The sequence below is a fragment of the Zea mays genome, chromosome 5, assembly GCF_902167145.1.
Source record: "Zea mays cultivar B73 chromosome 5, Zm-B73-REFERENCE-NAM-5.0, whole genome shotgun sequence".
Taxonomy (NCBI): domain Eukaryota; kingdom Viridiplantae; phylum Streptophyta; class Magnoliopsida; order Poales; family Poaceae; genus Zea; species Zea mays.
Window position 1 is genome coordinate 145,227,069 of NC_050100.1, and position 13,639 is coordinate 145,240,707.

Genomic DNA, 13,639 nt, shown 5'->3' on the forward strand with positions numbered 1-13,639 from the left:
GATACTCGACAGCGGGTGCACAAACCACATGACAGGGGAGAAGAAGATGTTCTCCTCCTATGAGAAAAACCAAGATCCCCAACGAGCTATCACATTCGGGGATGGAAATCAAGGTTTGGTCAAAGGATTGGGTAAAATTGCTATATCTCCTGACCATTCTATTTCCAATGTTTTTCTTGTAGATTCATTAGATTACAATTTGCTTTCTGTATCTCAATTATGCAAAATGGGCTACAACTGTCTTTTTACTGATATAGGTGTCACTGTCTTTAGAAGAAGTGATGATTCAATAGCATTTAAGGGAGTGTTAGAGGGTCAGCTATACTTGGTAGATTTTGATAGAGCTGAACTCGACACTTGCTTAATTGCTAAGACTAACATGGGTTGGCTCTGGCACCACCGACTTGCCCATGTTGGGATGAAGAATCTTCATAAGCTTCTAAAGGGAGAGCACATTTTAGGATTAACAAATGTTCATTTTGAGAAAGACAGGATTTGTAGCGCATGCCAAGCAGGAAAGCAAGTTGGTGCCCATCATCCACACAAGAACATCATGACGACCGACAGGCCGCTTGAGCTACTCCACATGGATCTATTCGGCCCGATTGCTTACATAAGCATCGGCAGGAGTAAGTATTGTCTTGTAATAGTGGATGATTATTCTCGCTTCACTTGGGTGTTCTTTTTGCAGGAAAAATCTCAAACCCAAGAAACATTAAAGGGATTCTTGAGACGGGCTCAAAACGAGTTCGGCTTAAGGATCAAGAAAATTAGAAGCGACAACGGGACGGAGTTCAAGAACTCTCAAATCGAAGGCTTCCTTGAGGAGGAGGGCATCAAGCATGAGTTCTCTTCTCCCTACACGCCACAACAAAATGGTGTAGTGGAGAGGAAGAATCGAACTCTATTGGACATGGCAAGGACCATGCTTGATGAGTACAAGACTTCGGATCGGTATTGGACCGAGGCGGTCAACACCGCCTGCTACGCCATCAACCGGTTATATCTACACCGAATCCTCAAGAAGACATCTTATGAACTCCTAACCGGTAAAAAGCCCAATATTTCATATTTTAGAGTCTTTGGTAGCAAATGCTTTATTCTTGTTAAAAGAGGTAGAAAATCTAAATTTGCTCCTAAGACTGTAGAAGGCTTTTTACTTGGATATGATTCAAACACAAGGGCATATAGAGTCTTTAACAAGTCCTCTGGACAAGTTGAAGTTTCTTGTGACGTTGTGTTTGATGAGACTAACGGCTCTCAAGTAGAGCATGTTGATCTTGATGAGATAGGTAATGAAGAGGCTCCATGCATCGCGCTAAGGAACATGTCCATTGGGGATGTGTGTCCTAAGGAATCTGAAGAGCCTCCAAATGCACAAGATCAACCATCCTCCTCCACGCAAGCATCTCCACCAACTCAAAATGAGGATGAGGCTCAAGTTGATGAAGTAGAAGATCAAGCAAATGAGCCACCTCAAGATGACGACAATGATCAAGGGGAGATGCAAATGATCAAGACAAGGAGGATGAAGAACAAAGGCCGCCACACCCAAGAGTCCACCAAGCAATCCAACGAGATCACCCCGTCGACACCATCCTTGGCGACATTCATAAGGGGGTAACTACTAGATCTCGTGTTGCACATTTTTGTGAGCATTACTCTTTTGTTTCCTCTATTGAGCCACACAGGGTAGAGGAAGCACTCCAAGATTCGGATTGGGTGGTGGCGATGCAAGAGGAGCTCAACAACTTCACTAGGAATGAGGTATGGCATTTAGTTCCACGTCCTAATCAAAATGTTGTAGGAACCAAATTGGTCTTCCGCAACAAGCAAGATGAGCATGGTGTGGTGACAAGGAACAAAGCTCGACTTGTGGCCAAAGGATACTCCCAAGTCGAAGGTTTGGATTTTGGTGAAACCTATGCACCCGTAGCTAGGCTTGAGTCAATTCGCATATTATTAGCCTATGCTACTTACCATGGCTTTAAGCTCTATCAAATGGACGTGAAAAGTGCCTTCCTCAATGGACCAATCAAGGAAGAGGTCTATGTTGAGCAACCTCCCGCCTTTGAAGATAGTGAGTACCCTAACCATGTCTATAAACTCTCTAAGGCGCTTTATGGGCTCAAGCAAGCCCCAAGAGCATGGTATGAATGCCTTAGGGATTTTCTTATCGCTAATGGCTTCAAAGTCGGAAAGGCCGATCCTACTTTATTCACTAAAACTCTTGAGAATGACTTGTTTGTATGCCAAATTTATGTTGATGATATTATATTTGGGTCTACTAACGAGTCTACATGTGAAGAATTTAGTAGGATCATGACACAAAAGTTCGAGATGTCTATGATGGGGGAGTTGAAGTATTTCTTAGGTTTTCAAGTAAAGCAACTCCAAGAAGGCACCTTCATTAGCCAAACAAAGTATACTCAAGACATTCTAACCAAGTTTGGGATGAAGGATGCCAAGCCCATCAAGACACCCATGGGAACTAATGGGCATCTCGACCTCGACACGAGAGGTAAGTCCGTGGATCAAAAGGTATACCGGTCGATGATAGGTTCATTACTCTATTTATGTGCATCTCGACCGGACATTATGCTTTCCGTTTGCATGTGTGCAAGATTCCAATCCAACCCTAAGGAATCTCACCTTACGGCCGTAAAACGAATCTTGAGATATTTGGCTTATACTCCTAAGTTTGGGTTTTGGTACCCTCGGGGATCCACATTTGATTTGATCGGTTATTCGGATGCCGATTGGGCGGGGTGTAAAATCAATAGGAAGAGCACATCGGGGACTTGCCAGTTCTTGGGAAGATCCTTGGTGTCTTGGGCTTCAAAGAAGCAAAATTCGGTCGCTCTTTCCACCGCCGAAGCCGAGTACATTGCCGCAGGCCATTGTTGCGCGCAATTGCTTTGGATGAGGCAAACCCTGCGGGATTACGGTTACAAATTAACCAAAGTCCCCTTGCTATGTGATAATGAAAGTGCAATCAAGATGGCGGATAATCCCGTCGAGCATAGCCGCACTAAACACATAGCTATTCGGTATCATTTTCTTAGGGATCACCAACAAAAGGGAGATATCGAGATTTCTTACATTAACACTAAAAACCAATTAGCCGATATCTTTACCAAGCCTCTTGATGAACAAACTTTTACCAAACTTAGGCATGAGCTTAATATTCTTGATTCACGCAACTTCTTTTGTTAACTTGCACACATAGCACATTTACATACCTTTGATCATGTCTCTTTCATATGCTATGACTAATGAGTTTTTCAAAGTCTATTTCAAACCAAGTCATAGGTGTATTGAAAGGGAATTGGAGTCTTCGGCGAAGACAAAGGCTTCCACTCCGTTACTCATTCTTCGCCATCACTCCGTGCCACTCTCCATTTTTTGGGGAGAGAGCAAAAGGACTTCGTCTTTGGTATAATCTTAACTCATTTATTTATGACCAAAAGGGAAGAAAGTACTTCGAGGGCTCTAATGATTCCGTTTTTGGCGATTCATGCCAAAGGGGGAGAAAGTATGAGCCCAAAGCAAAAGGACCGCACCACCACCAATTTAGTTATGAGACCTAGTTTTTCAAAGAGTATTTTCAATTGGTATCCTATTATGTTCAAAAGGGGGAGAAAGTAGTATTTCAAAAATGATACATCAAAACCCTCTTGAACACTAAGAGGAGGATCTCATTTAGGGGGAGTTTTGTTTAGTCCAAGGAAAAACATTTGAAACAGGGGGATAAAATTTCAAATCTTAAAAATGCTTTGCAAAATCTTATTCATTTACCTTTGACTATTTGCAAAAGAACTTTGAAAAGGATTTCCAAAATAGTTTGCAAAAACAAAACATGTGGTGCAAGCATGGTCCAAAATGTTAAAAATAAAGAAACGATCCATGCATAACTTGTAAGTATTTATACTGGCTCAATTCCAAGCAACCTTTGCACTTACATTATGCAAACTAGTTCAATTATACACTTCTATATTTGCTTTGGTTTGTGTTGGCATCAATCACCAAAAAGGGGGAGATTGAAAGGGAATTAGGCTTTCACCTAGTTCCTAACTAATTTTGGTGGTTGAATTGCCCAACACAAATAATTGGACTAACTAATTTGCTCTAGTGTATAAGTTACACAGGTGTCAAAGGTTCACAACAAGCCAATTAAAAAGACCAAAGTTGGGTTCAAAATAGAGAGCTAAAGGCATCCCGAAAGGCTCCCTGGTCTGGCGCACCGGACTGTCCGGTGGCGCATCAGACAGTGTCCGGTGCACCAGGGGACTTCAGCCAGAACTCTTCAGCCTCAGGATTTTCCTGGAGCCGGCGCGCTATAATTCACCGGACTGTCTAGTGTACACCGGACAGTGTCCGGTGCTCCAAGAAGACGCGACTCTGGAACTTAGCAGCCTCGAGAAATTATAACGGCTGCTCCGCTATAATTCACCGGACATGTCTGGTGTACACCGGACTGTCCGGGACATGTCTGGTGTACACCGGACTGTCCGGTGCAACTGCGGGGCAACGGCTACTTCGCGCCAACGGTCGCCTGCAACAGCAATAAATGCGCGCCAGAGCGCGCAGGCGTCAGGCACGCCCATGCTGGCGCACCGGACACTCTACAGTACATGTCCGGTGCGCCACCGGACACCCAGGCGGGCCCAGAAGTCAGAACTCCAACGGTCGAATTGCAACGGCTTTGGTGACGTGGCTGGCGCACCGGACATGTCCGGTGTGCACCGGACTGTCCGGTGCACCATACGACAGACAGCCTCCACCAACGGTCATGTTTGGTGGTTGGGGCTATAAATACCCCAACCACCCCACCATTCATTGCATCCAAGTTTTCCAGCTTCCAACCACTATACAAGAGCTAGCATTCGTTGCAAAGCACACCAAAAGAGATCAAATCCTCTCCCAACTCCACACAAAGCCTTAGTGACTAGAGAGAGTGATTTGTAGTGTTCATTTGAGCTCTTGCGCTTGGATCGCTTCTTTTCTTTGACATTCTTTCTTGTGATCAAACACTCACTTGTAATTGAGGCAAGAGACACCAATTGTGTGGTGGTCCTTGCGGGAAGTTTGATTCCCAAGTGATTTGAGAAGAGAAGCTCACTCGGTCCGTGGGACCGTTTGAGAGAGGGAAAGGGTTGAAAGAGACCCGGTCTTTGTGACCACCTCAACGGGGAGTAGGTTTGCAAGAATCGAACCTCGGTAAAACAAATCCTTATGTCACACTCCTTATTTGCTTGAGATTTGTTTTGCACCCTCTCTCGCAGACTTGTTTATATTTCTAACGCTAACCTGGCTTGTAGTTGTGTTTATATTTGTAAATTTCAGTTTCGCCCTATTCACCCCCCCTCTAGGCGACTATCAAGCACCATGACGTGACGCGAACCAGCAACCCGACAAACGCTGGGAGAAGAGACCTCGCGAAGAAGTACACGCCACCGGACCACCAGCCTCTCGCGCCCGGGGAGGACCTCGCGGAGGCGAGCACACGCTGGACGACATCTTCGACGCCCAGTGCCCGTACCACAAGGACATGCGCCACACTCTTCGGAACTGCCGGGACTTCAAGCACTCCGTCGGGCACGGCCGACCCTTCCAACCTCTACCTCCTCCTCCGCCAAGGGGAGGGCCAGAAGAACCACGACAACCCCAGCAGCAGGAGGGAGGAGGAGGAGCTTTCCCGCGCGTTGACAGGGAGGTCAACGTCATCTTCGGCGGACACGGATCACAGGAGAATAGAAGACAACAAAAGCTCAATGATCGCCAGATATTGGTGGCGACCACCGGTCCTCCCGCCCCATACCGGTGGTCGGAGCACCCGATCACTTTCACTCGGGCGGATCAATGGCTCAACTTCGACCACCCAGACAAATACCCGCTCCTCGTCGATCCGGTGATCCGAGAGAGCAGGGTGAAGAAGGTGTTAGTGGACGGGGGGAGCAGCATCAACGTCACCTTCCCCCGGACACTCCAAGGCTTGGGAGTTCACCTCAAAGAGCTCCACGAGTCCGACACTCCATTCTTCGGCATCGTGCCGACTGAAGGAGAATACCCGCTGGGCCACATCTACATGCCCGTCACCTTCGGAACTCTGGATAACTACAGAACCGAGTTCCTGAGGTTCGAAGTGGCGAACTTTGACTGCGGGTACAACGCCATCATTGGGAGGCCGGGATTGGCAAAATTCATGGCCATTCCGCATTACACGTACATGATACTAAAGATGCCAGGACCACAAGGAATCATAACTGTGCGCGCTGACTTCCAAGGCGCCGCAGAGTGTTTCCGAGTGGCCATCCAAGCGGCCCTCACCACCAAACCGCCGACGACTTCTTCGGCGCAGGCGAACTCTAAGCCTGAGGAGGACCTTGCAGCACCGACGAATGAAGCTCAGGCCACAACCTCTATGCGGCCGACTGAAGAAACTAAAAGGATCAACCTGGGGTTCGCTGATGAACGCAAGACTGCCATCATCAGCTCCAGCCTGGACGACAAATAGGAAGACGCGCTCGTCCAGTTTCTGCAAGATAACCGAGACATATTCGCATGGCAACCTGCGGATATGCCGGGAGTCCCAAGAGAACTGGCCGAGCACAAACTGAAGGTCTATCCCCAGGCAAGGCCGATACGACAAAAACTACGTCGTTTCACGCCCGACAAGAGAGAGGCCATTCGCGCCGAGCTAGCTCGCTTGGTCGCGGCTGGATTTATTAGAGAGGTGTTACACCCCGAGTGGTTAGCCAACCCTGTTCTTGTACTCAAAAAGAATAAAGTGGATTGGCGCATGTGCGTCGACTATACTGATCTCAACAAACATTGTCCGAAGGATCCCTTCGGGCTCCCAAGGATAGATCAGGTGGTAGACTCCACCGCTGGATGTTCTGTGCTATCTTTCCTGGATTGCTATTCTGGATACCATCAGATTAGCTTGGCGAAGGAAGACGAGGAAAAACAGCGTTCATCACTCCGTTTGGAGCTTTCTGTTACACCTCCATGCCGTTTGGCCTCAAAAACGCTGGAGCGACTTATCAGAGAGCCATTCAAACATGCTTAGCCGATCACTGGGGCAAGCGTGTGGAAGCCTACGTAGATGATGTGGTAATCAAAACGGAGAACTCGGAAAACTTCATTGAAGACTTACAGCTGGTTTTCAACAGTCTACGACGGTACCGATGGAAGCTTAATCCCAAAAAATGTGTTTTCGGGGTACCAGCAGGAAAGTTACTCGGATTTATTGTCAGCCACCGGGGAATTGAGGCCAATCCGGGTAAGATTGAAGCTATCATGAAAATGGAAGCACCACGATCACAAAAGAAGGTTCAGCGACTTACTGGATGTATGGCAGCTCTGAGCAGATTTATATCCAGGCTGGGAGAAAAAGGTTTACCATTTTACAAGCTACTCAAGAAAGTGGATAAGTTTCAGTGGACCTCAGAAGCACAGGAAGCTCTAGATGCACTGAAAAAATTCTTGACAACACCACCAGTATTGAAGCCGCCACGACAAGCCACGTCAACTCAACCAGCTGAAGATCTGCTGCTGTATATCTCTTGCACGACTCACGTGGTAAGCACCGCGTTGGTAGTCGAGCGAGCAGAAGAAGGACATGCCTACCCAGTACAACATCCTGTTTACTTCATTAGTGAAGTTCTGGGTCCCTCGAAGAAAAAGTATCCTCAAGTTCAGAAGCTATTATATGCAGTACTTCTAACTGCCCGCAAGCTACGTCACTACTTTGACGACCACAAAGTCATAGTAGTCACTGGTTTTCCAATAGGGGATATTCTTCACAACAAGGAAGCCATTGGCCGAATAGCCAAGTGGGTCTGTGAACTGGGATCTCATGACATTGAATTTCGACCTCGCACTGCCATCAAGACTCAAGCATTGGTTGACTTCGTATCAGAGTGGACTGGACAGCAAGTACCAGATAACCCAGAGACTGCAGAAGTATGGCGAATGTATTTTGATGGCTCGCTGAAGCTGCAGGGAGCAGGAGCAGGAATTCTCTTCACCGCACCTGGAGGCGAGCACCTCAAATATGCCCTCCAGTTGCTGTTTCCAGCCTCCAATAATGCAGCCGAGTATGAAGCTCTGATCCATGGATTGAACATCGCCATATCATTGGACATCAAGAGACTGATGGTGTACGGAGACTCTCTGGTAGTCATAAGCCAGATAAACAAAGAATGGGATTGTTCAAGCGATTCAATGGGAAAGTACTGCACCGCCGTCCGAAAACTGGAAGATAAATTTGAAGGTCTGGAATTTCATCATGTAGAAAGAGATCGGAACACGGCAGCCGATGTATTGTCCAAGCTAGGATCCAGTCGAACTCAGGTCCCACCTGGAGTCTTTGTACAAGAAATACTACAGCCGAGCGTCTCAATGGATCAAGCAGAATAGTGTAATATTGTGAATCAACCAGAGTCAGACTCTGATGACTGGAGAAGGCCAATCATCAGATATATAAAGAATGAAGAGGAACCAGATGACAAAAGTGCAGCCGAGCGTATCGCCAGTCAGTCGGCTCACTACACACTCATTGGGGAGACATTATACAGACGGGGTGCATCAGGCGTCCTCATGAAGTGCATTCTCTCATCTACTGGGAAGCGACTTCTGGACGAGGTCCATGCTGGGCAATGTGGAATACACGCAGCGTACAGGACACTAGTCGGGAAGGTCTTCAGGTCAGGATTCTATTGGCCAATAGCGAAGAGCGACGCAGCCGAGTTAGTTCAGAGGTGCGAAGCTTGCCAGTACTTGTCAAAGCAACAACATCTACCAGCACAGCAACTGCAGACCATACCAGTGACTTGGCCCTTCGCATGCTGGGGACTGGATATGATTGGACCTTTCAAGAAAGCTCAAGGAGGATACACTCACGTACTGGTAGCAATCGACAAATTCACTAAATGGATAGAGTTCAAACCCATTACTTCTTTAACCTCAGCTAAGGCCGTGGAATTCATACAAGACATAATATTCAGATTCGGGATACCAAACAACATCATAACTGACCTAGAATCCAACTTCACAAGTTCAGAATTCTTCGATTTTTGCGAGCAAAAAAGCATTCATATCAAGTATGCTTTTGTAGCACACCCAAGAGCCAACGGGCAGGTTGAACGAGCTAACGGGATGATATTGGAAGCACTCAGAAAAAAGGTCTTCGATAAAAAATGAGAAGTTCGCAGGAAAGTGGATAAGGGAATTGCCTTACGTCATTTGGAGCCTAAGAACTCAACCTAGTCGAGCCCTGCATGGAAACACTCCTTTCTTCATGGTCTATGGTTCGGAGGCAGTGCTACCTGCTGATCTCAAGTTTGGGGCGCCGAGGTTGATCTTTGAAAGCATAGCAGAGGCCGAAGCAACTAGGCTGGAAGATGTCGATGTACTCGAAGAAGAGCGGCTGAACCCAGTAATTCAATCTGCACGGTACCAGCAGACTCTGAGACGCTATCACGACAAGGCCGTGCGACTACGATCCTTCTCAGTAGGAGACCTCGTCCTCCGCCGAATTCTAACGGGGGAGGGACGACACAAGCTATCGCCCTTATGGGAAGGACCATTCATAGTAGCAGAAGTCACTCGGCCGGGATCATATCGTCTCACTCAGATGGACGACACAGAAATTGGGAACTCCTGGAATATAGAACACCTCAGGAAGTTTTATCCCTAGCTGTATTTCAAAAGCTATCGGGACGACGATGTACTCTGTAAAACGGGAAATATGTCATCAATAAAAAAAAGGGGCTTCAAAGATACTCAGTCTGTTCATGATTGACTTGCATTCTTACTTAACTCGGGGTGACCACTATGCCCTGCTAACGGAGCAATCGACTTAAGTCGACAACGACTTAAGGCGGTGCAACATGCTCGCGCTTACTTAACTCGGGGTGACCACTATGCCCTGCTAACGGAGCAATCGACTTAAGTCGGCAACGACTTAAGGCGGTGCAACATGCTCACGCTTACTTAACTCGGGGTGACCACTATGCCCTGCTAACGGAGCAGTCGACTTAAGTCGGCAACGACTTAAGGCGGTGCAACATGCTCGCGCTTACTTAACTCGGGGTGACCACTATGCCCTGCTAACGGAGCAATCGACTTAAGTCGGCAACGACTTAAGGCGGTGCAACATGCTCGCGCTTACTTAACTCGGGGTGACCACTATGCCCTGCTAACAGAGCAATCGACTTAAGTCGGCAACGACTTAAGGCGGTGCAACATGCTCGCGCTTACTTAACTCAGGGTGACCACTATGCCCTGCTAACAGAGCAATCGGCTAAAGTCAGCAGCGACTTAAGCCGATGCAACATGCTCGCGCTTACGTAACTCGAGGTGACCACTATGCCCTATTAACAGAAGCAACCGACTTAAGTCAGCGGCAACTTAAGGCGATCTGACACGCTTACGATTATTCATATAGGGATGACTTCTATATCCCATAAACAAGTTTCAAAACCATCACACATCATTTTACTACTAATTTACGTACTGATTGAATTCTGAAACAATAGGAGAATAACAATATCATTCAAGTGCTAAACTGGTGTCCTCTAACAAATGTCTGACCATGCTAACCGCGCGCTCAAAGCACGCAAAATATTTCTCTATTTCGCGATATCTTTCTGAGGAGCAATCGACGAGGAAGGGCGACTTGAGGAATTAGGAGCAGCATTCACGTCAGCCCTTATGTCTTCAGGAACAACCACGCTGGGTCTCCTCATCAAGATTCGCCCCGCCCGAATAGCCTTATCCATGGCTCTGTCGCGCTGGGCTCTCAGAGTAATGGAAGTTTCTTCAGCAACCTTGGCAGCCAATTGAGCTGTTTCTAGCTCCTGGGCGATGGATTTCTTGGACGCACGGAGTTCTTTGATAGTAGCATCCTTCGCGATATCAACTGCCTGAGACGGATTACATCATCCGTGGATTCTTGCAGTTTACAGCGATGATTGTCTAACTCCTCCATGGTGAAGCGATGACTCCTCTCCAGGATGGTCAACGAGTTGCTAGAGTCGCGATACAGTCTGTCAAGATTGTCGCGAGAAGCAGCAAGGACACATTTTTCTTCCTGCAAACAAGAATCAACTTCTTCAAGCATCAAGCAAGCAACAGGAACACAGTAAGGCAAGGCACAGTTTCAAAAGCCACCTTTTCAGAATCAAGCTGAGCGCGAAGGGAAGAGCTCAGTGCATTGGCGTCATCTAGGGCAGCAGAGACCTGAGCTAGTTCAATCTGGCTTTGAGAATACTTTTCTTCCAAATCAGAGCACCGCCGGACAAGTTCAGCCCGATCTGAGAATGTTTCTCTTCAAGAGTGGAAATCTGCCGAGTCATATCTAGAAGGAGACAATCAAACAAAAGGGGTCAGAATGTAAGGCAGTTCAATAATGAAGACAAAGAGAAGCAAAAAAACACTAACCAGCATTGGTCGCCTCCAAGTCAGAGACACGATGTTGAAGTAACACTGGATTCCAACGTGCAAGAGACAAAGCTCCTTCTGGAACAGAAGCACCCTGCAACCTCAACTGGCTAGCCATCCCGTCCACCAAAGCCTGATAAGGAGAACAGATGAGTGTAATGATAGCAGTTCATGCGGTGTAAAAATCAAGCTAAAATATATCACAGTACCTGGAGGTTGGAAAAGAACAAAGGGACTCCCAAATCATGAGAGATCAATTGATGACCGGGCGTAAGGTCGCCACCCGAAGCAGCTTGCAACGAACCAGTAAGAACCAACTCAGTGCCATCAACAGAACCCAAAACTTGGCCAGCGGGGACGCTGCCCTCTAAAGCGACTCCCTGGTCCAAAGCTTGGGCTACCACCATGCAGCCAGAGTGCGGAGGCGATCCCTGTTGGAGCGAAGGCAAAGACGCCACCCTTCGCTCGAGGCCTTCGCTGCAGCCGCTGGTCCGCCGGAGGCAAAGCGGGCAGGGACACCCTGCGCAGGACTCGGCGCTTTGACGAAGGCCTGCGGCGACGACCTCACACGGCGCGGCCTCGTTCAGCCCCAAGGCCCACGTGTGATCCGGCCCATTGTAACGGGCCCCGCGTGGCCGCCTCTGTATTACGGGCCTGACTTGTAAAGGCAAACTTGTAATTACAGCTTGTAACCCTGCTTTATGGGAATATTCCGGGGATAAACCAGGCGTCTGAGGGCACATGCGTCCTTAACACAAGACGCTGGGCACTCAGACACCTATAAATACCCCCGCACAGTGCCCGTGAGAGGCCAGATCAACAGAGCTATTGCCCCCGTGCACGTAACCCTGTTGTCGCCATTGTTCACCCCCGTTGGCCCACTTGCAGCAGAGAGCAAGTTCCAACATTTGGCGCCCACCGTTCGTGCTACGACAAAACCACCCGCGATGGCACCCAAGAGAGCTAACCCCAAGGCTGACGAGGCTGCGAAGGCAGCACTGCTGGCCGCAAGAAAGGGCAAGGCCCTCGCCCTCACCCAATCCACCCACCAAGAGCCCATTGAGGACAATGTTCCCCACACCGGCGAAGACGACACCTTCCGCACCTGCGGAACCGAAGGATAGTCGCAGCCGCCCCCAGGCTTCGCCCCACTGGAAGGCGCCGACCTCACCGAGGATGGTGAGGCCCTCGGCGTCTCAACAGAAGAACAGCTGCAGCTGCGCGCCCTGCGCCTCAGGAACCGCAATCTCCAGAGGCAGAAAGAGATACTGGAGGCCAAGCGCCAATGTGTTTCCGCATTAGCCAAAGTGCGGCAAATGATACGCGACGAGGAGCAGAAAGCCCAAGACCTCGAGCGCGAGATCGCGCTGATGCAGCGCGAAGGCCACCTCGGTTTGCAGCAAGAACCACCCCTCCAACAACGCGCTCAGCCGGAGGACATGCGCGAAGGCTACCTCGGCCGACAGCACGGCCAACCCCTGCAGCACCGGGCGCAGCCGGAGAACCCGTGTTTCCCCCAGCATGACTACGCCCCCCAGCACGGCGCGCCATTCCAAGGGATCAACTACCTCGACGAGCGAAGTCCCCTGGCGCCACACCTGCAAGTGACGCCTTGGCCAGCCAACTTTCGAGCGGGGGCATACCCCAAGTACAACGGCAGCACCGATCCGGCGCAATACATCATGAGTTACCAAGTCGCCGTTGCATCAGCCGGAGGGGACGACGCCACAATGGCAAAGTCTTTCATCATCGCCCTAGAGGGCCCAGCACTCACCTGGTTCACCAGATTGCCCCCGCTGTCCATTGATTCGTGGCGAAGTCTCAGGGACAAGTTCCTCCTCAACTTCCAAGGGTACCGTCCAGACACCGACGCTTTGGCCGAGCTCTCGCTTTGCAAACAGCTGGAAAAGGAGACTCTGCGGGAGTATTACCGCAAGTTCTTAACACTCAAGTCACAGCTGCCCTCTGTCGACGATCAGATCGCTATCCACTACGCCATCAATGGCCTTCGGGCCGGCGTCCTCTACAGCCATTGTATCAGGGATCCACCCAAGAGCTTGCAGGAGCTATATCAGCTCTTCGAAAAATATGCCAAATCCGAAGAGCTCCACCAGCGCAAGGTCGAGTCGCAACGGAAACCCAACAGTCAGACTCCGCAGTCCAGCCGCACGTGGACAAGGACTTCGCAGCC